The sequence below is a fragment of the Salmo salar genome, chromosome ssa26 (assembly GCF_905237065.1).
Source record: "Salmo salar chromosome ssa26, Ssal_v3.1, whole genome shotgun sequence".
NCBI lineage: Eukaryota > Metazoa > Chordata > Actinopteri > Salmoniformes > Salmonidae > Salmo > Salmo salar.
The window spans coordinates 48,254,435-48,271,179 of record NC_059467.1 but is presented as its reverse complement, the minus strand read 5'-3'; the positions used below and the strand labels follow the sequence as shown (position 1 = coordinate 48,271,179).

The 16,745-nt window shown below is 48.6% G+C and overlaps 1 protein-coding gene across 2 annotated transcripts in view; it reads left to right on the top strand.

The window, feature by feature from the left end:
- LOC106593528 (non-muscle caldesmon) overlaps positions 1–16,745 on the top strand; it is a 110,333-nt gene that overhangs the window by 1,049 nt on the left and 92,539 nt on the right. The gene's annotated exons all lie outside the window — the stretch shown is intronic.

The following is a 16,745-nucleotide window of genomic DNA, read 5'->3' as shown; positions in this document are numbered from 1 at the left end:
GTTGGTGTTTCTGCCAGGTGTTGGTGTATGTTAGTTGGTGTTTCTGCCAGGTGTTGGTGTGTTAGGTGGTGTATCTGCCAGGTGTTGGTGTGTTAGTTGGTGTTTCTGCCAGGTGTTGGTGTGTTAGTTGGTGTTTCTGCCAGGTGTTGGTGTGTTAGGTGGTGTTTCTGCCAGGTATTGGTGTGTTAGTTGGTGTTTCTGCCAGGTGTTGGTGTGTTAGTTGGTGTTTCTGCCAGGTGTTGGTGTGTGTTAGTTGGTGTTTCTGCCAGGTGTTGGTGTGTTAGTTGGTGTTTCTGCCAGGTGATGGTGTGTTAGTTGGTGTTTCTGCCAGGTATTGGTGTGTTAGTTGGTGTTTCTGCCAGGTGTTGGTGTGTTAGTTGGTGTTTCTGCCAGGTGTTGGTGTGTGTTAGTTGGTGTATCTGCCAGGTGTTGGTCTGTTAGGTGGTGTTTCTGCCAGGTGTTGGTCTGTTAGGTGGTGTATCTGCCAGGTGTTGGTGTGTTAGTTGGTGTTTCTGCCAGGTGTTGGTGTGTTAGTTGGTGTTTCTGCCAGGTGTTGGTGTGTTAGGTGGTGTATCTGCCAGGTGTTGGTGTGTTAGTTGGTGTTTCTGCCAGGTGTTGGTGTGTGTTAGTTGGTGTTTCTGCCAGGTGTTGGTCTGTTAGGTGGTGTTTCTGCCAGGTGTTGGTGTGTTAGTTGGTGTTTCTGCCAGGTGTTGGTGTGCGTTAGGTGGTGTTTCTGCCAGGTGTTGGTGTGTTAGTTGGTGTATCTGCCAGGTGTGGTGTGTGTTAGGTGGTGTTTCTGCCAGGTGTTGGTGTGTTAGTTGGTGTTTCTGCCAGGTGTTGGTGTGTTAGTTGGTGTTTCTGCCAGGTGTTGGTGTGTTAGTTGGTGTTTCTGCCAGGTGTTGGTGTGTTAGGTGGTGTTTCTGCCAGGTGTTGGTGTGTGTTAGGTGGTGTTTCTGCCAGGTGTTGGTGTGTTAGGTGGTGTTTCTGCCAGGTGTTGGTGTGTTAGTTGGTGTTTCTGCCAGGTGTTGGTGTGTTAGTTGGTGTATCTGCCAGGTGTTGGTGTGTTAGGTGGTGTTTCTGCCAGGTGTTGGTGTGTTAGTTGGTGTTTCTGCCAGGTGTTGGTGTGTTAGTTGGTGTTTCTGCCAGGTGTTGGTGTGTTAGTTGGTGTTTCTGCCAGGTGTTGGTCTGTTAGGTGGTGTTTCTGCCAGGTGTTGGTGTGTTAGTTGGTGTTTCTGCCAGGTGTTGGTGTGTTAGTTGGTGTTTCTGCCAGGTGTTGGTGTGTTAGTTGGTGTTTCTGCCAGGTGTTGGTGTGTGTTAGTTGGTGTTTCTGCCATGTGTTGGTGTGTTAGTTGGTGTTTCTGCCAGGTGTTGGTGTGTTAGTTGGTGTTTCTGCCAGGTGTTGGTGTGTTAGTTGGTGTTTCTGCCAGGTGTTGGTGTGTGTTAGTTGGTGTTTCTGCCAGGTGTTGGTGTGTTAGTTGGTGTTTCTGCCAGGTGTTGGTGTGTTAGTTGGTGTATCTGCCAGGTGTTGGTGTGTTAGTTGGTGTTTCTGCCAGGTGTTGGTGTGTGTTAGTTGGTGTTTCTGCCAGGTGTTGGTCTGTTAGGTGGTGTTTCTGCCAGGTGTTGGTGTGTTAGTTGGTGTTTCTGCCAGGTGTTGGTGTGTTAGGTGGTGTATCTGCCAGGTGTTGGTGTGTTAGGTGGTGTTTCTGCCAGGTGTTGGTCTGTTAGGTGGTGTATCTGCCAGGTGTTGGTGTGTTAGTTGGTGTTTCTGCCAGGTGTTGGTGTGTTAGTTGGTGTTTCTGCCAGGTGTTGGTGTGTTAGGTGGTGTATCTGCCAGGTGTTGGTGTGTTAGTTGGTGTTTCTGCCAGGTGTTGGTGTGTGTTAGTTGGTGTTTCTGCCAGGTGTTGGTCTGTTAGGTGGTGTTTCTGCCAGGTGTTGGTGTGTTAGTTGGTGTTTCTGCCAGGTGTTGGTGTGTGTTAGGTGGTGTTTCTGCCAGGTGTTGGTGTGTTAGTTGGTGTATCTGCCAGGTGTTGGTGTGTGTTAGGTGGTGTTTCTGCCAGGTGTTGGTGTGTTAGTTGGTGTTTCTGCCAGGTGTTGGTGTGTTAGTTGATGTTTCTGCCAGGTGTTGGTGTGTTAGTTGGTGTTTCTGCCAGGTGTTGGTGTGTTAGTTGGTGTATCTGCCAGGTGTTGGTGTGTTAGGTGGTGTTTCTGCCAGGTGTTGGTGTGTTAGTTGGTGTATCTGCCAGGTGTTGGTGTGTGTTAGGTGGTGTTTCTGCCAGGTGTTGGTGTGTGTTAGGTGGTGTTTCTGCCAGGTGTTGGTGTGTGTTAGGTGGTGTTTCTGCCAGGTGTTGGTGTGTGTTAGGTGGTGTTTCTGCCAGGTGTTGGTGTGTTAGGTGGTGTTTCTGCCAGGTGTTGGTGTGTTAGTTGGTGTTTCTGCCAGGTGTTGGTGTGTTAGGTGGTGTTTCTGCCAGGTGTTGATGTGTGTTAGTTGGTGTATCTGCCAGGTGTTGGTGTGTTAGGTGGTGTTTCTGCCAGGTGTTGGTGTGTTAGTTGGTGTATCTGCCAGGTGTTGGTGTGTGTTAGGTGGTGTTTCTGCCAGGTGTTGGTGTGTGTTAGGTGGTGTTTCTGCCAGGTGTTGGTGTGTGTTAGGTGGTGTTTCTGCCAGGTGTTGGTGTGTGTTAGGTGGTGTTTCTGCCAGGTGTTGGTGTGTGTTAGTTGGTGTTTCTGCCAGGTGTTGGTGTGTTAGTTGGTGTTTCAGCCAGGTGTTGGTGTGTTAGTTGGTGTTTCTGCCAGGTGTTGGTGTGTTAGTTGGTGTTTCTGCCAGGTGTTGGTGTGTTAGTTGGTGTTTCAGCCAGGTGTTGGTGTGTTAGTTGGTGTTTCTGCCAGGTGTTGGTGTGTTAGGTGGTGTATCTGCCAGGTGTTGGTGTGTTAGTTGGTGTTTCTGCCAGGTGTTGGTGTATGTTAGTTGGTGTTTCTGCCAGGTGTTGGTGTGTTAGGTGGTGTATCTGCCAGGTGTTGGTGTGTTAGTTGGTGTTTCTGCCAGGTGTTGGTGTGTTAGTTGGTGTTTCTGCCAGGTGTTGGTGTGTTAGTTGGTGTTTCTGCCAGGTGTTGGTGTGTTAGTTGGTGTTTCTGCCAGGTGTTGGTGTGTTAGTTGGTGTTTCTGCCAGGTGTTGGTGTGTTAGGTGGTGTATCTGCCAGGTGTTGGTGTGTTAGTTGGTGTTTCTGCCAGGTGTTGGTGTATGTTAGTTGGTGTTTCTGCCAGGTGTTGGTGTGTTAGGTGGTGTATCCGCCAGGTGTTGGTGTGTTAGTTGGTGTTTCTGCCAGGTGTTGGTGTGTTAGTTGGTGTTTCTGCCAGGTGTTGGTGTGTTAGGTGGTGTTTCTGCCAGGTATTGGTGTGTTAGTTGGTGTTTCTGCCAGGTGTTGGTGTGTTAGTTGGTGTTTCTGCCAGGTGTTGGTGTGTGTTAGTTGGTGTTTCTGCCAGGTGTTGGTGTGTTAGTTGGTGTTTCTGCCAGGTGATGGTGTGTTAGTTGGTGTTTCTGCCAGGTATTGGTGTGTTAGTTGGTGTTTCTGCCAGGTGTTGGTGTGTTAGTTGGTGTTTCTGCCAGGTGTTGGTGTGTGTTAGTTGGTGTATCTGCCAGGTGTTGGTCTGTTAGGTGGTGTTTCTGCCAGGTGTTGGTCTGTTAGGTGGTGTATCTGCCAGGTGTTGGTGTGTTAGTTGGTGTTTCTGCCAGGTGTTGGTGTGTTAGTTGGTGTTTCTGCCAGGTGTTGGTGTGTTAGGTGGTGTATCTGCCAGGTGTTGGTGTGTTAGTTGGTGTTTCTGCCAGGTGTTGGTGTGTGTTAGTTGGTGTTTCTGCCAGGTGTTGGTCTGTTAGGTGGTGTTTCTGCCAGGTGTTGGTGTGTTAGTTGGTGTTTCTGCCAGGTGTTGGTGTGCGTTAGGTGGTGTTTCTGCCAGGTGTTGGTGTGTTAGTTGGTGTATCTGCCAGGTGTGGTGTGTGTTAGATGGTGTTTCTGCCAGGTGTTGGTGTGTTAGTTGGTGTTTCTGCCAGGTGTTGGTGTGTTAGTTGGTGTTTCTGCCAGGTGTTGGTGTGTTAGTTGGTGTTTCTGCCAGGTGTTGGTGTGTTAGTTGGTGTATCTGCCAGGTGTTGGTGTGTTAGGTGGTGTTTCTGCCAGGTGTTGGTGTGTTAGTTGGTGTATCTGCCAGGTGTTGGTGTGTGTTAGGTGGTGTTTCTGCCAGGTGTTGGTGTGTGTTAGGTGGTGTTTCTGCCAGGTGTTGGTGTGTTAGGTGGTGTTTCTGCCAGGTGTTGGTGTGTTAGTTGGTGTTTCTGCCAGGTGTTGGTGTGTTAGTTGGTGTATCTGCCAGGTGTTGGTGTGTTAGGTGGTGTTTCTGCCAGGTGTTGGTGTGTTAGTTGGTGTTTCTGCCAGGTGTTGGTGTGTTAGTTGGTGTTTCTGCCAGGTGTTGGTGTGTTAGTTGGTGTTTCTGCCAGGTGTTGGTCTGTTAGGTGGTGTTTCTGCCAGGTGTTGGTGTGTTAGTTGGTGTTTCTGCCAGGTGTTGGTGTGTTAGTTGGTGTTTCTGCCAGGTGTTGGTGTGTTAGTTGGTGTTTCTGCCAGGTGTTGGTGTGTGTTAGTTGGTGTTTCTGCCATGTGTTGGTGTGTTAGTTGGTGTTTCTGCCAGGTGTTGGTGTGTTAGTTGGTGTTTCTGCCAGGTGTTGGTGTGTTAGTTGGTGTTTCTGCCAGGTGTTGGTGTGTTAGTTGGTGTTTCTGCCAGGTGTTGGTGTGTGTTAGTTGGTGTTTCTGCCAGGTGTTGGTGTGTTAGTTGGTGTTTCTGCCAGGTGTTGGTGTGTTAGTTGGTGTATCTGCCAGGTGTTGGTGTGTTAGTTGGTGTTTCTGCCAGGTGTTGGTGTGTGTTAGTTGGTGTTTCTGCCAGGTGTTGGTCTGTTAGGTGGTGTTTCTGCCAGGTGTTGGTGTGTTAGTTGGTGTTTCTGCCAGGTGTTGGTGTGTTAGGTGGTGTATCTGCCAGGTGTTGGTGTGTTAGGTGGTGTTTCTGCCAGGTGTTGGTCTGTTAGGTGGTGTATCTGCCAGGTGTTGGTGTGTTAGTTGGTGTTTCTGCCAGGTGTTGGTGTGTTAGTTGGTGTTTCTGCCAGGTGTTGGTGTGTTAGGTGGTGTATCTGCCAGGTGTTGGTGTGTTAGTTGGTGTTTCTGCCAGGTGTTGGTGTGTTAGTTGATGTTTCTGCCAGGTGTTGGTGTGTTAGTTGGTGTTTCTGCCAGGTGTTGGTGTGTTAGTTGGTGTATCTGCCAGGTGTTGGTGTGTTAGGTGGTGTTTCTGCCAGGTGTTGGTGTGTTAGTTGGTGTATCTGCCAGGTGTTGGTGTGTGTTAGGTGGTGTTTCTGCCAGGTGTTGGTGTGTGTTAGGTGGTGTTTCTGCCAGGTGTTGGTGTGTGTTAGGTGGTGTTTCTGCCAGGTGTTGGTGTGTGTTAGGTGGTGTTTCTGCCAGGTGTTGGTGTGTTAGGTGGTGTTTCTGCCAGGTGTTGGTGTGTTAGTTGGTGTTTCTGCCAGGTGTTGGTGTGTTAGGTGGTGTTTCTGCCAGGTGTTGATGTGTGTTAGTTGGTGTATCTGCCAGGTGTTGGTGTGTTAGGTGGTGTTTCTGCCAGGTGTTGGTGTGTTAGTTGGTGTATCTGCCAGGTGTTGGTGTGTGTTAGGTGGTGTTTCTGCCAGGTGTTGGTGTGTGTTAGGTGGTGTTTCTGCCAGGTGTTGGTGTGTGTTAGGTGGTGTTTCTGCCAGGTGTTGGTGTGTGTTAGGTGGTGTTTCTGCCAGGTGTTGGTGTGTTAGGTGGTGTTTCTGCCAGGTGTTGGTGTGTTAGTTGGTGTTTCTGCCAGGTGTTGGTGTGTTAGTTGGTGTATCTGCCAGGTGTTGGTGTGTTAGGTGGTGTTTCTGCCAGGTGTTGGTGTGTTAGTTGATGTTTCTGCCAGGTGTTGGTGTGTTAGTTGGTGTTTCTGCCAGGTGTTGGTGTGTTAGTTGGTGTTTCTGCCAGGTGTTGGTCTGTTAGGTGGTGTTTCTGCCAGGTGTTGGTGTGTTAGTTGGTGTTTCTGCCAGGTGTTGGTGTGTTAGTTGGTGTTTCTGCCAGGTGTTGGTGTGTGTTAGTTGATGTTTCTGCCAGGTGTTGGTGTGTGTTAGTTGGTGTTTCTGCCAGGTGTTGGTGTGTTAGGTGGTGTTTCTGCCAGGTGTTGGTGTGTTAGTTGGTGTTTCTGCCAGGTGTTGGTGTGTTAGTTGGTGTTTCTGCCAGGTGTTGGTGTGTTAGGTGGTGTTTCTGCCAGGTGTTGGTGTGTTAGTTGGTGTTTCTGCCAGGTGTTGGTCTGTTAGGTGGTGTTTCTGCCAGGTGTTGGTGTGTTAGTTGGTGTTTCTGCCAGGTGTTGGTGTGTTAGTTGGTGTTTCTGCCAGGTGATGGTGTGTGTTAGTTGGTGTATCTGCCAGGTGTTGGTGTGTTAGTTGGTGTTTCTGCCAGGTGTTGGTGTGTGTTAGTTGGTGTTTCTGCCAGGTGTTGGTCTGTTAGGTGGTGTTTCTGCCAGGTGTTGGTGTGTTAGTTGGTGTTTCTGCCAGGTGTTGGTGTGTTAGGTGGTGTATCTGCCAGGTGTTGGTGTGTTAGGTGGTGTTTCTGCCAGGTGTTGGTCTGTTAGGTGGTGTATCTGCCAGGTGTTGGTGTGTTAGTTGGTGTTTCTGCCAGGTGTTGGTGTGTTAGTTGGTGTTTCTGCCAGGTGTTGGTGTGTTAGGTGGTGTATCTGCCAGGTGTTGGTGTGTTAGTTGGTGTTTCTGCCAGGTGTTGGTGTGTGTTAGTTGGTGTTTCTGCCAGGTGTTGGTCTGTTAGGTGGTGTTTCTGCCAGGTGTTGGTGTGTTAGTTGGTGTTTCTGCCAGGTGTTGGTGTGTGTTAGGTGGTGTTTCTGCCAGGTGTTGGTGTGTTAGTTGGTGTATCTGCCAGGTGTTGGTGTGTGTTAGGTGGTGTTTCTGCCAGGTGTTGGTGTGTTAGTTGGTGTTTCTGCCAGGTGTTGGTGTGTTAGTTGGTGTTTCTGCCAGGTGTTGGTGTGTGTTAGGTGGTGTTTCTGCCAGGTGTTGGTGTGTTAGTTGGTGTATCTGCCAGGTGTTGGTGTGTGTTAGGTGGTGTTTCTGCCAGGTGTTGGTGTGTTAGTTGGTGTTTCTGCCAGGTGTTGGTGTGTGTTAGTTGGTGTTTCTGCCAGGTGTTGGTCTGTTAGGTGGTGTTTCTGCCAGGTGTTGGTGTGTTAGTTGGTGTTTCTGCCAGGTGTTGGTGTGTTAGTTGGTGTTTCTGCCAGGTGTTGGTGTGTTAGTTGGTGTATCTGCCAGGTGTTGGTGTGTTAGGTGGTGTTTCTGCCAGGTGTTGGTGTGTTAGTTGGTGTATCTGCCAGGTGTTGGTGTGTGTTAGGTGGTGTTTCTGCCAGGTGTTGGTGTGTGTTAGGTGGTGTTTCTGCCAGGTGTTGGTGTGTGTTAGGTGGTGTTTCTGCCAGGTGTTGGTGTGTGTTAGGTGGTGTTTCTGCCAGGTGTTGGTGTGTTAGGTGGTGTTTCTGCCAGGTGTTGGTGTGTTAGTTGGTGTTTCTGCCAGGTGTTGGTGTGTGTTAGTTGGTGTATCTGCCAGGTGTTGGTCTGTTAGGTGGTGTTTCTGCCAGGTGTTGGTCTGTTAGGTGGTGTATCTGCCAGGTGTTGGTGTGTTAGTTGGTGTTTCTGCCAGGTGTTGGTGTGTTAGTTGGTGTTTCTGCCAGGTGTTGGTGTGTTAGGTGGTGTATCTGCCAGGTGTTGGTGTGTTAGTTGGTGTTTCTGCCAGGTGTTGGTGTGTGTTAGTTGGTGTTTCTGCCAGGTGTTGGTCTGTTAGGTGGTGTTTCTGCCAGGTGTTGGTGTGTTAGTTGGTGTTTCTGCCAGGTGTTGGTGTGCGTTAGGTGGTGTTTCTGCCAGGTGTTGGTGTGTTAGTTGGTGAATCTGCCAGGTGTGGTGTGTGTTAGATGGTGTTTCTGCCAGGTGTTGGTGTGTTAGTTGGTGTTTCTGCCAGGTGTTGGTGTGTTAGTTGGTGTTTCTGCCAGGTGTTGGTGTGTTAGTTGGTGTTTCTGCCAGGTGTTGGTGTGTTAGTTGGTGTATCTGCCAGGTGTTGGTGTGTTAGGTGGTGTTTCTGCCAGGTGTTGGTGTGTTAGTTGGTGTATCTGCCAGGTGTTGGTGTGTGTTAGGTGGTGTTTCTGCCAGGTGTTGGTGTGTGTTAGGTGGTGTTTCTGCCAGGTGTTGGTGTGTTAGGTGGTGTTTCTGCCAGGTGTTGGTGTGTTAGTTGGTGTTTCTGCCAGGTGTTGGTGTGTTAGTTGGTGTATCTGCCAGGTGTTGGTGTGTTAGGTGGTGTTTCTGCCAGGTGTTGGTGTGTTAGTTGGTGTTTCTGCCAGGTGTTGGTGTGTTAGTTGGTGTTTCTGCCAGGTGTTGGTGTGTTAGTTGGTGTTTCTGCCAGGTGTTGGTCTGTTAGGTGGTGTTTCTGCCAGGTGTTGGTGTGTTAGTTGGTGTTTCTGCCAGGTGTTGGTGTGTTAGTTGGTGTTTCTGCCAGGTGTTGGTGTGTTAGTTGGTGTTTCTGCCAGGTGTTGGTGTGTGTTAGTTGGTGTTTCTGCCATGTGTTGGTGTGTTAGTTGGTGTTTCTGCCAGGTGTTGGTGTGTTAGTTGGTGTTTCTGCCAGGTGTTGGTGTGTTAGTTGGTGTTTCTGCCAGGTGTTGGTGTGTTAGTTGGTGTTTCTGCCAGGTGTTGGTGTGTGTTAGTTGGTGTTTCTGCCAGGTGTTGGTGTGTTAGTTGGTGTTTCTGCCAGGTGTTGGTGTGTTAGTTGGTGTATCTGCCAGGTGTTGGTGTGTTAGTTGGTGTTTCTGCCAGGTGTTGGTGTGTGTTAGTTGGTGTTTCTGCCAGGTGTTGGTCTGTTAGGTGGTGTTTCTGCCAGGTGTTGGTGTGTTAGTTGGTGTTTCTGCCAGGTGTTGGTGTGTTAGGTGGTGTATCTGCCAGGTGTTGGTGTGTTAGGTGGTGTTTCTGCCAGGTGTTGGTCTGTTAGGTGGTGTATCTGCCAGGTGTTGGTGTGTTAGTTGGTGTTTCTGCCAGGTGTTGGTGTGTTAGTTGGTGTTTCTGCCAGGTGTTGGTGTGTTAGGTGGTGTATCTGCCAGGTGTTGGTGTGTTAGTTGGTGTTTCTGCCAGGTGTTGGTGTGTTAGTTGATGTTTCTGCCAGGTGTTGGTGTGTTAGTTGGTGTTTCTGCCAGGTGTTGGTGTGTTAGTTGGTGTATCTGCCAGGTGTTGGTGTGTTAGGTGGTGTTTCTGCCAGGTGTTGGTGTGTTAGTTGGTGTATCTGCCAGGTGTTGGTGTGTGTTAGGTGGTGTTTCTGCCAGGTGTTGGTGTGTGTTAGGTGGTGTTTCTGCCAGGTGTTGGTGTGTGTTAGGTGGTGTTTCTGCCAGGTGTTGGTGTGTGTTAGGTGGTGTTTCTGCCAGGTGTTGGTGTGTTAGGTGGTGTTTCTGCCAGGTGTTGGTGTGTTAGTTGGTGTTTCTGCCAGGTGTTGGTGTGTTAGGTGGTGTTTCTGCCAGGTATTGATGTGTGTTAGTTGGTGTATCTGCCAGGTGTTGGTGTGTTAGGTGGTGTTTCTGCCAGGTGTTGGTGTGTTAGTTGGTGTATCTGCCAGGTGTTGGTGTGTGTTAGGTGGTGTTTCTGCCAGGTGTTGGTGTGTGTTAGGTGGTGTTTCTGCCAGGTGTTGGTGTGTGTTAGGTGGTGTTTCTGCCAGGTGTTGGTGTGTGTTAGGTGGTGTTTCTGCCAGGTGTTGGTGTGTTAGGTGGTGTTTCTGCCAGGTGTTGGTGTGTTAGTTGGTGTTTCTGCCAGGTGTTGGTGTGTTAGTTGGTGTATCTGCCAGGTGTTGGTGTGTTAGGTGGTGTTTCTGCCAGGTGTTGGTGTGTTAGTTGATGTTTCTGCCAGGTGTTGGTGTGTTAGTTGGTGTTTCTGCCAGGTGTTGGTGTGTTAGTTGGTGTTTCTGCCAGGTGTTGGTCTGTTAGGTGGTGTTTCTGCCAGGTGTTGGTGTGTTAGTTGGTGTTTCTGCCAGGTGTTGGTGTGTTAGTTGGTGTTTCTGCCAGGTGTTGGTGTGTGTTAGTTGATGTTTCTGCCAGGTGTTGGTGTGTGTTAGTTGGTGTTTCTGCCAGGTGTTGGTGTGTTAGGTGGTGTTTCTGCCAGGTGTTGGTGTGTTAGTTGGTGTTTCTGCCAGGTGTTGGTGTGTTAGTTGGTGTTTCTGCCAGGTGTTGGTGTGTTAGGTGGTGTTTCTGCCAGGTGTTGGTGTGTTAGTTGGTGTTTCTGCCAGGTGTTGGTCTGTTAGGTGGTGTTTCTGCCAGGTGTTGGTGTGTTAGTTGGTGTTTCTGCCAGGTGATGGTGTGTGTTAGTTGGTGTATCTGCCAGGTGTTGGTGTGTTAGTTGGTGTTTCTGCCAGGTGTTGGTGTGTGTTAGTTGGTGTTTCTGCCAGGTGTTGGTCTGTTAGGTGGTGTTTCTGCCAGGTGTTGGTGTGTTAGTTGGTGTTTCTGCCAGGTGTTGGTGTGTTAGGTGGTGTATCTGCCAGGTGTTGGTGTGTTAGGTGGTGTTTCTGCCAGGTGTTGGTCTGTTAGGTGGTGTATCTGCCAGGTGTTGGTGTGTTAGTTGGTGTTTCTGCCAGGTGTTGGTGTGTTAGTTGGTGTTTCTGCCAGGTGTTGGTGTGTTAGGTGGTGTATCTGCCAGGTGTTGGTGTGTTAGTTGGTGTTTCTGCCAGGTGTTGGTGTGTGTTAGTTGGTGTTTCTGCCAGGTGTTGGTCTGTTAGGTGGTGTTTCTGCCAGGTGTTGGTGTGTTAGTTGGTGTTTCTGCCAGGTGTTGGTGTGTGTTAGGTGGTGTTTCTGCCAGGTGTTGGTGTGTTAGTTGGTGTATCTGCCAGGTGTTGGTGTGTGTTAGGTGGTGTTTCTGCCAGGTGTTGGTGTGTTAGTTGGTGTTTCTGCCAGGTGTTGGTGTGTTAGTTGGTGTTTCTGCCAGGTGTTGGTGTGTGTTAGGTGGTGTTTCTGCCAGGTGTTGGTGTGTTAGTTGGTGTATCTGCCAGGTGTTGGTGTGTGTTAGGTGGTGTTTCTGCCAGGTGTTGGTGTGTTAGTTGGTGTTTCTGCCAGGTGTTGGTGTGTGTTAGTTGGTGTTTCTGCCAGGTGTTGGTCTGTTAGGTGGTGTTTCTGCCAGGTGTTGGTGTGTTAGTTGGTGTTTCTGCCAGGTGTTGGTGTGTTAGTTGGTGTTTCTGCCAGGTGTTGGTGTGTTAGTTGGTGTATCTGCCAGGTGTTGGTGTGTTAGGTGGTGTTTCTGCCAGGTGTTGGTGTGTTAGTTGGTGTATCTGCCAGGTGTTGGTGTGTGTTAGGTGGTGTTTCTGCCAGGTGTTGGTGTGTGTTAGGTGGTGTTTCTGCCAGGTGTTGGTGTGTGTTAGGTGGTGTTTCTGCCAGGTGTTGGTGTGTGTTAGGTGGTGTTTCTGCCAGGTGTTGGTGTGTTAGGTGGTGTTTCTGCCAGGTGTTGGTGTGTTAGTTGGTGTTTCTGCCAGGTGTTGGTGTGTTAGTTGGTGTATCTGCCAGGTGTTGGTGTGTTAGGTGGTGTTTCTGCCAGGTGTTGGTGTGTTAGTTGGTGTTTCTGCCAGGTGTTGGTGTGTTAGTTGGTGTTTCTGCCAGGTGTTGGTGTGTTAGTTGGTGTTTCTGCCAGGTGTTGGTCTGTTAGGTGGTGTTTCTGCCAGGTGTTGGTGTGTTAGTTGGTGTTTCTGCCAGGTGTTGGTGTGTTAGTTGGTGTTTCTGCCAGGTGTTGGTGTGTGTTAGTTGGTGTTTCTGCCAGGTGTTGGTGTGTTAGTTGGTGTTTCTGCCAGGTGTTGGTGTGTGTTAGTTGGTGTATCTGCCAGGTGTTGGTGTGTTAGTTGGTGTTTCTGCCAGGTGTTGGTGTGTGTTAGTTGGTGTATCTGCCAGGTGTTGGTGTGTTAGTTGGTGTTTCTGCCAGGTGTTCGTGTGTTAGTTGGTGTTTCTGCCAGGTGTTGGTGTGTTAGTTGGTGTATCTGCCAGGTGTGGGTGTGTTAGTTGGTGTTTCTGCCAGGTGTTGGTGTGTTAGTTGGTGTTTCTGCCAGGTGTTCGTGTGTTAGTTGGTGTTTCTGCCAGGTGTTGGTGTGTTAGTTGGTGTATCTGCCAGGTGTTGGTGTGTTAGGTGGTGTTTCTGCCAGGTGTTGGTGTGTTAGTTGGTGTTTCTGCCAGGTGTTCGTGTGTTAGTTGGTGTTTCTGCCAGGTGTTGGTGTGTTAGTTGGTGTTTCTGCCAGGTGTTGGTGTGTTAGTTGGTGTTTCTGCCAGGTGTTGGTGTGTGTTAGTTGGTGTTTCTGCCAGGTGTTGGTGTGTTAGTTGGTGTTTCTGCCAGGTGTTGGTGTGTTAGTTGGTGTTTCTGCCAGGTGTTCGTGTGTTAGTTGGTGTTTCTGCCAGGTGTTGGTGTGTTAGTTGGTGTATCTGCCAGGTGTTGGTGTGTTAGGTGGTGTTTCTGCCAGGTGTTGGTGTGTTAGTTGGTGTTTCTGCCAGGTGTTGGTGTGTGTTAGTTGGTGTTTCTGCCAGGTGTTGGTGTGTTAGTTGGTGTTTCTGCCAGGTGTTGGTGTGTGTTAGTTGGTGTTTCTGCCAGGTGTTGGTGTGTTAGGTGGTGTTTCTGCCAGGTGATGGGGTGTTAGGTGGTGTTTCTGCCAGGTGTTGGTGTGTGTTAGTTGGTGTTTCTGCCAGGTGTTGGTGTGTTAGTTGGTGTTTCTGCCAGGTGTTGGTGTGTTAGTTGGTGTTTCTGCCAGGTGTTGGTGTGTTAGTTGGTGTATCTGCCAGGTGTTGGTGTGTTAGGTGGTGTTTCTGCCAGGTGTTGGTGTGTTAGTTGGTGTATCTGCCAGGTGTTGGTGTGTGTTAGTTGGTGTTTCTGCCAGGAGTTGATGTGTGTTAGTTGGTGTTTCTGCCAGGTGTTGGTGTGTTAGTTGGTGTTTCTGCCAGGTGTTGATGTGTGTTAGGTGGTGTTTCTGCCAGGTGTTGGTGTGTTAGTTGGTGTATCTGCCAGGTGTTGGTGTGTTAGTTGGTGTTTCTGCCAGGTGTTGGTGTGTGTTAGTTGGTGTTTCTGCCAGGTGTTGGTGTGTGTTAGGTGGTGTATCTGCAAGGTGTTGGTGTGTGTTAGTTGGTGTTTCTGCCAGGTGTTGGTGTGTTAGTTGGTGTTTCTGCCAGGTGTTGGTGTGTGTTAGTTGGTGTATCTGCCAGGTGTTGATGTGTGTTAGGTGGTGTTTCTGCCAGGTGTTGGTGTGTTAGTTGGTGTTTCTGCCAGGTGTTGGTGTGTGTTAGGTGGTGTTTCTGCCAGGTGTTGATGTGTTAGTTGGTGTATCTGCCAGGTGTTGGTGTGTTAGTTGGTGTTTCTGCCAGGTGTTGGTGTGTTAGTTGGTGTATCTGCCAGGTGTTGGTGTGTTAGGTGGTGTTTCTGCCAGGTGTTGGTGTGTTAGTTGGTGTATCTGCCAGGTGTTGGTGTGTGTTAGTTGGTGTTTCTGCCAGGAGTTGATGTGTGTTAGTTGGTGTTTCTGCCAGGTGTTGGTGTGTTAGTTGGTGTTTCTGCCAGGTGTTGATGTGTGTTAGGTGGTGTTTCTGCCAGGTGTTGGTGTGTTAGTTGGTGTATCTGCCAGGTGTTGGTGTGTTAGTTGGTGTTTCTGCCAGGTGTTGGTGTGTGTTAGTTGGTGTTTCTGCCAGGTGTTGGTGTGTGTTAGGTGGTGTATCTGCAAGGTGTTGGTGTGTGTTAGTTGGTGTTTCTGCCAGGTGTTGGTGTGTTAGTTGGTGTTTCTGCCAGGTGTTGGTGTGTGTTAGTTGGTGTATCTGCCAGGTGTTGATGTGTGTTAGGTGGTGTTTCTGCCAGGTGTTGGTGTGTTAGTTGGTGTTTCTGCCAGGTGTTGGTGTGTGTTAGGTGGTGTTTCTGCCAGGTGTTGGTGTGTTAGTTGGTGTATCTGCCAGGTGTTGGTGTGTTAGTTGGTGTTTCTGCCAGGTGTTGGTGTGTGTTAGTTGGTGTTTCTGCCAGGTGTTGGTGTGTGTTAGTTGGTGTTTCTGCCAGGTGTTGGTGTGTTAGTTGGTGTTTCTGCCAGGTGTTGGTGTGTGTTAGTTGGTGTTTCTGCCAGGTGTTGGTGTGTTAGTTGGTGATTCTGCCAGGTTTTGGTGTGTTAGTTGGTGTTTCTGCCAGGTGTTGATGTGTTAGTTGGTGTTTCTGCCAGGTGTTGGTGTGTTAGTTGGTGTATCTGCCAGGTGTTGGTGTGTTAGTTGGTGTTTCTGCCAGGTGTTGGTGTGTTAGTTGGTGTTTCTGCCAGGTGTTGGTGTGTTAGTTGGTGTTTCTGCCAGGTGTTGGTGTGTTAGTTGGTGTATCTGCCAGGTGTTGGTGTGTTAGGTGGTGTTTCTGCCAGGTTTTGGTGTGTTAGTTGGTGTTTCTGCCAGGTGTTGGTGTGTTAGGTGGTGTTTCTGCCAGGTGTTGGGGTGTTAGGTGGTGTTTCTGCCAGGTGTTGGTGTGTGTTAGTTGGTGTTTCTGCCAGGTGTTGGTGTGTTAGTTGGTGTTTCTGCCAGGTGTTGGTGTGTTAGTTGGTGTTTCTGCCAGGTGTTGGTGTGTTAGTTGGTGTATCTGCCAGGTGTTGGTGTGTTAGGTGGTGTTTCTGCCAGGTGTTGGTGTGTTAGTTGGTGTTTCTGCCAGGAGTTGATGTGTGTTAGTTGGTGTTTCTGCCAGGTGTTGGTGTGTGTTAGTTGGTGTTTCTGCCAGGTGTTGGTGTGTTAGTTGGTGTATCTGCCAGGTGTTGGTGTGTTAGGTGGTGTTTCTGCCAGGTGTTGGTGTGTGTTAGTTGGTGTTTATGCCAGGTGTTGGTGTGTGTTAGGTGGTGTTTCTGCCAGGTGTTGGTGTGTTAGTTGGTGTATCTGCCAGGTGATGGTGTGTGTTAGTTGGTGTTTCTGCCAGGTGTTGGTGTGTGTTAGTTGGTGTTTCTGCCAGGTGTTGGTGTGTTAGTTGGTGTTTCTGCCAGGTGATGGTGTGTGTTAGTTGGTGTTTATGCCAGGTGTTGGTGTGTTAGTTGGTGTTTCTGCCAGGTGTTGGTGTGTTAGTTGGTGTATCTGCCAGGTGTTGGTGTGTTAGTTGGTGTTTCTGCCAGGTGTTGGTGTGTTAGGTGGTGTTTCTGCCAGGTGTTGGTGTGTTAGTTGGTGTTTCTGCCAGGTGTTGGTGTATGTTAGTTGGTGTTTCTGCCAGGTGTTGGTGTGTTAGGTGGTGTTTCTGCCAGGTGTTGGTGTGTTAGTTGGTGGTTCTGCCAGGTGTTGGTCTGTTAGGTGGTGTTTCTGCCAGGTGTTGGTGTGTTAGGTGGTGGTTCTGCCAGGTGTTGGTGTGTTAGTTGGTGTTTCTGCCAGGTGTTGGTGTGTTAGGTGGTGGTTCTGCCAGGTGTTGGTCTGTTAGGTGGTGTTTCTGCCAGGTGTTGGTGTGTGTTAGTTGGTGTTTCTGCCAGGTGTTGGTGTGTTAGGTGGTGTTTCTGCCAGGTGTTGGTGTGTTAGGTGGTGTTTCTGCCAGGTATGTTTATTGATACTCATTAGATGTATCTGACCATCAGGTGTTCTGGCTGGTTTTATCTCATTAGATGTATCTGACCATCAGGTGTTCTGACTGGTTTTATCTCATTAGATGTATCTGACCATCAGGTGTTCTGGCTGGTTTTATCTCATTAGATGTATCTGACCATCAGGTGTTCTGACTGGTTTTATCTCATTAGATGTATCTGACCATCAGGTGTTCTGACTGGTTTTATCTCATTAGATGTATCTGACCATCAGGTGTTCTGACTGGTTTTATCTCATTAGATGTATCTGACCATCAGGTGTTCTGACTGGTTTTATCTCATTAGATGTATCTGACCATCAGGTGTTCTGACTGGTTTTATCTCATTAGATGTATCTGACCATCAGGTGTTCTGACTGGTTTTATCTCATTAGATGTATCTGACCATCAGGTGTTCTGACTGGTTTTATCTCATTAGATGTATCTGACCATCAGGTGTTCTGACTGGTTTTATCTCATTAGATGTATCTGACCATCAGGTGTTCTGACTGGTTTTATCTCATTAGATGTATCTGACCATCAGGTGTTCTGACTGGTTTTATCTCATTAGATGTATCTGACCATCAGGTGTTCTGACTGGTTTTATCTCATTAGATGTATCTGACCATCAGGTGTTCTGACTGGTTTTATCTCATTAGATGTATCTGACCATCAGGTGTTCTGACTGGTTTTATCTCATTAGATGTATCTGACCATCAGGTGTTCTGGCTGGTTTTATCTCATTAGATGTATCTGACCATCAGGTGTTCTGACTGGTTTTATCTCATTAGATGTATCTGACCATCAGGTGTTCTGACTGGTTTTATCTCATTAGATGTATCTGACCATCAGGTGTTCTGACTGGTTTTATCTCATTAGATGTATCTGACCATCAGGTGTTCTGACTGGTTTTATCTCATTAGATGTATCTGACCATCAGGTGTTCTGACTGGTTTTATCTCATTAGATGTATCTGACCATCAGGTGTTCTGACTGGTTTTATCTCATTAGATGTATCTGACCATCAGGTGTTCTGACTGGTTTTATCTCATTAGATGTATCTGACCATCAGGTGTTCTGACTGGTTTTATCTCATTAGATGTATCTGACCATCAGGTGTTCTGACTGGTTTTATCT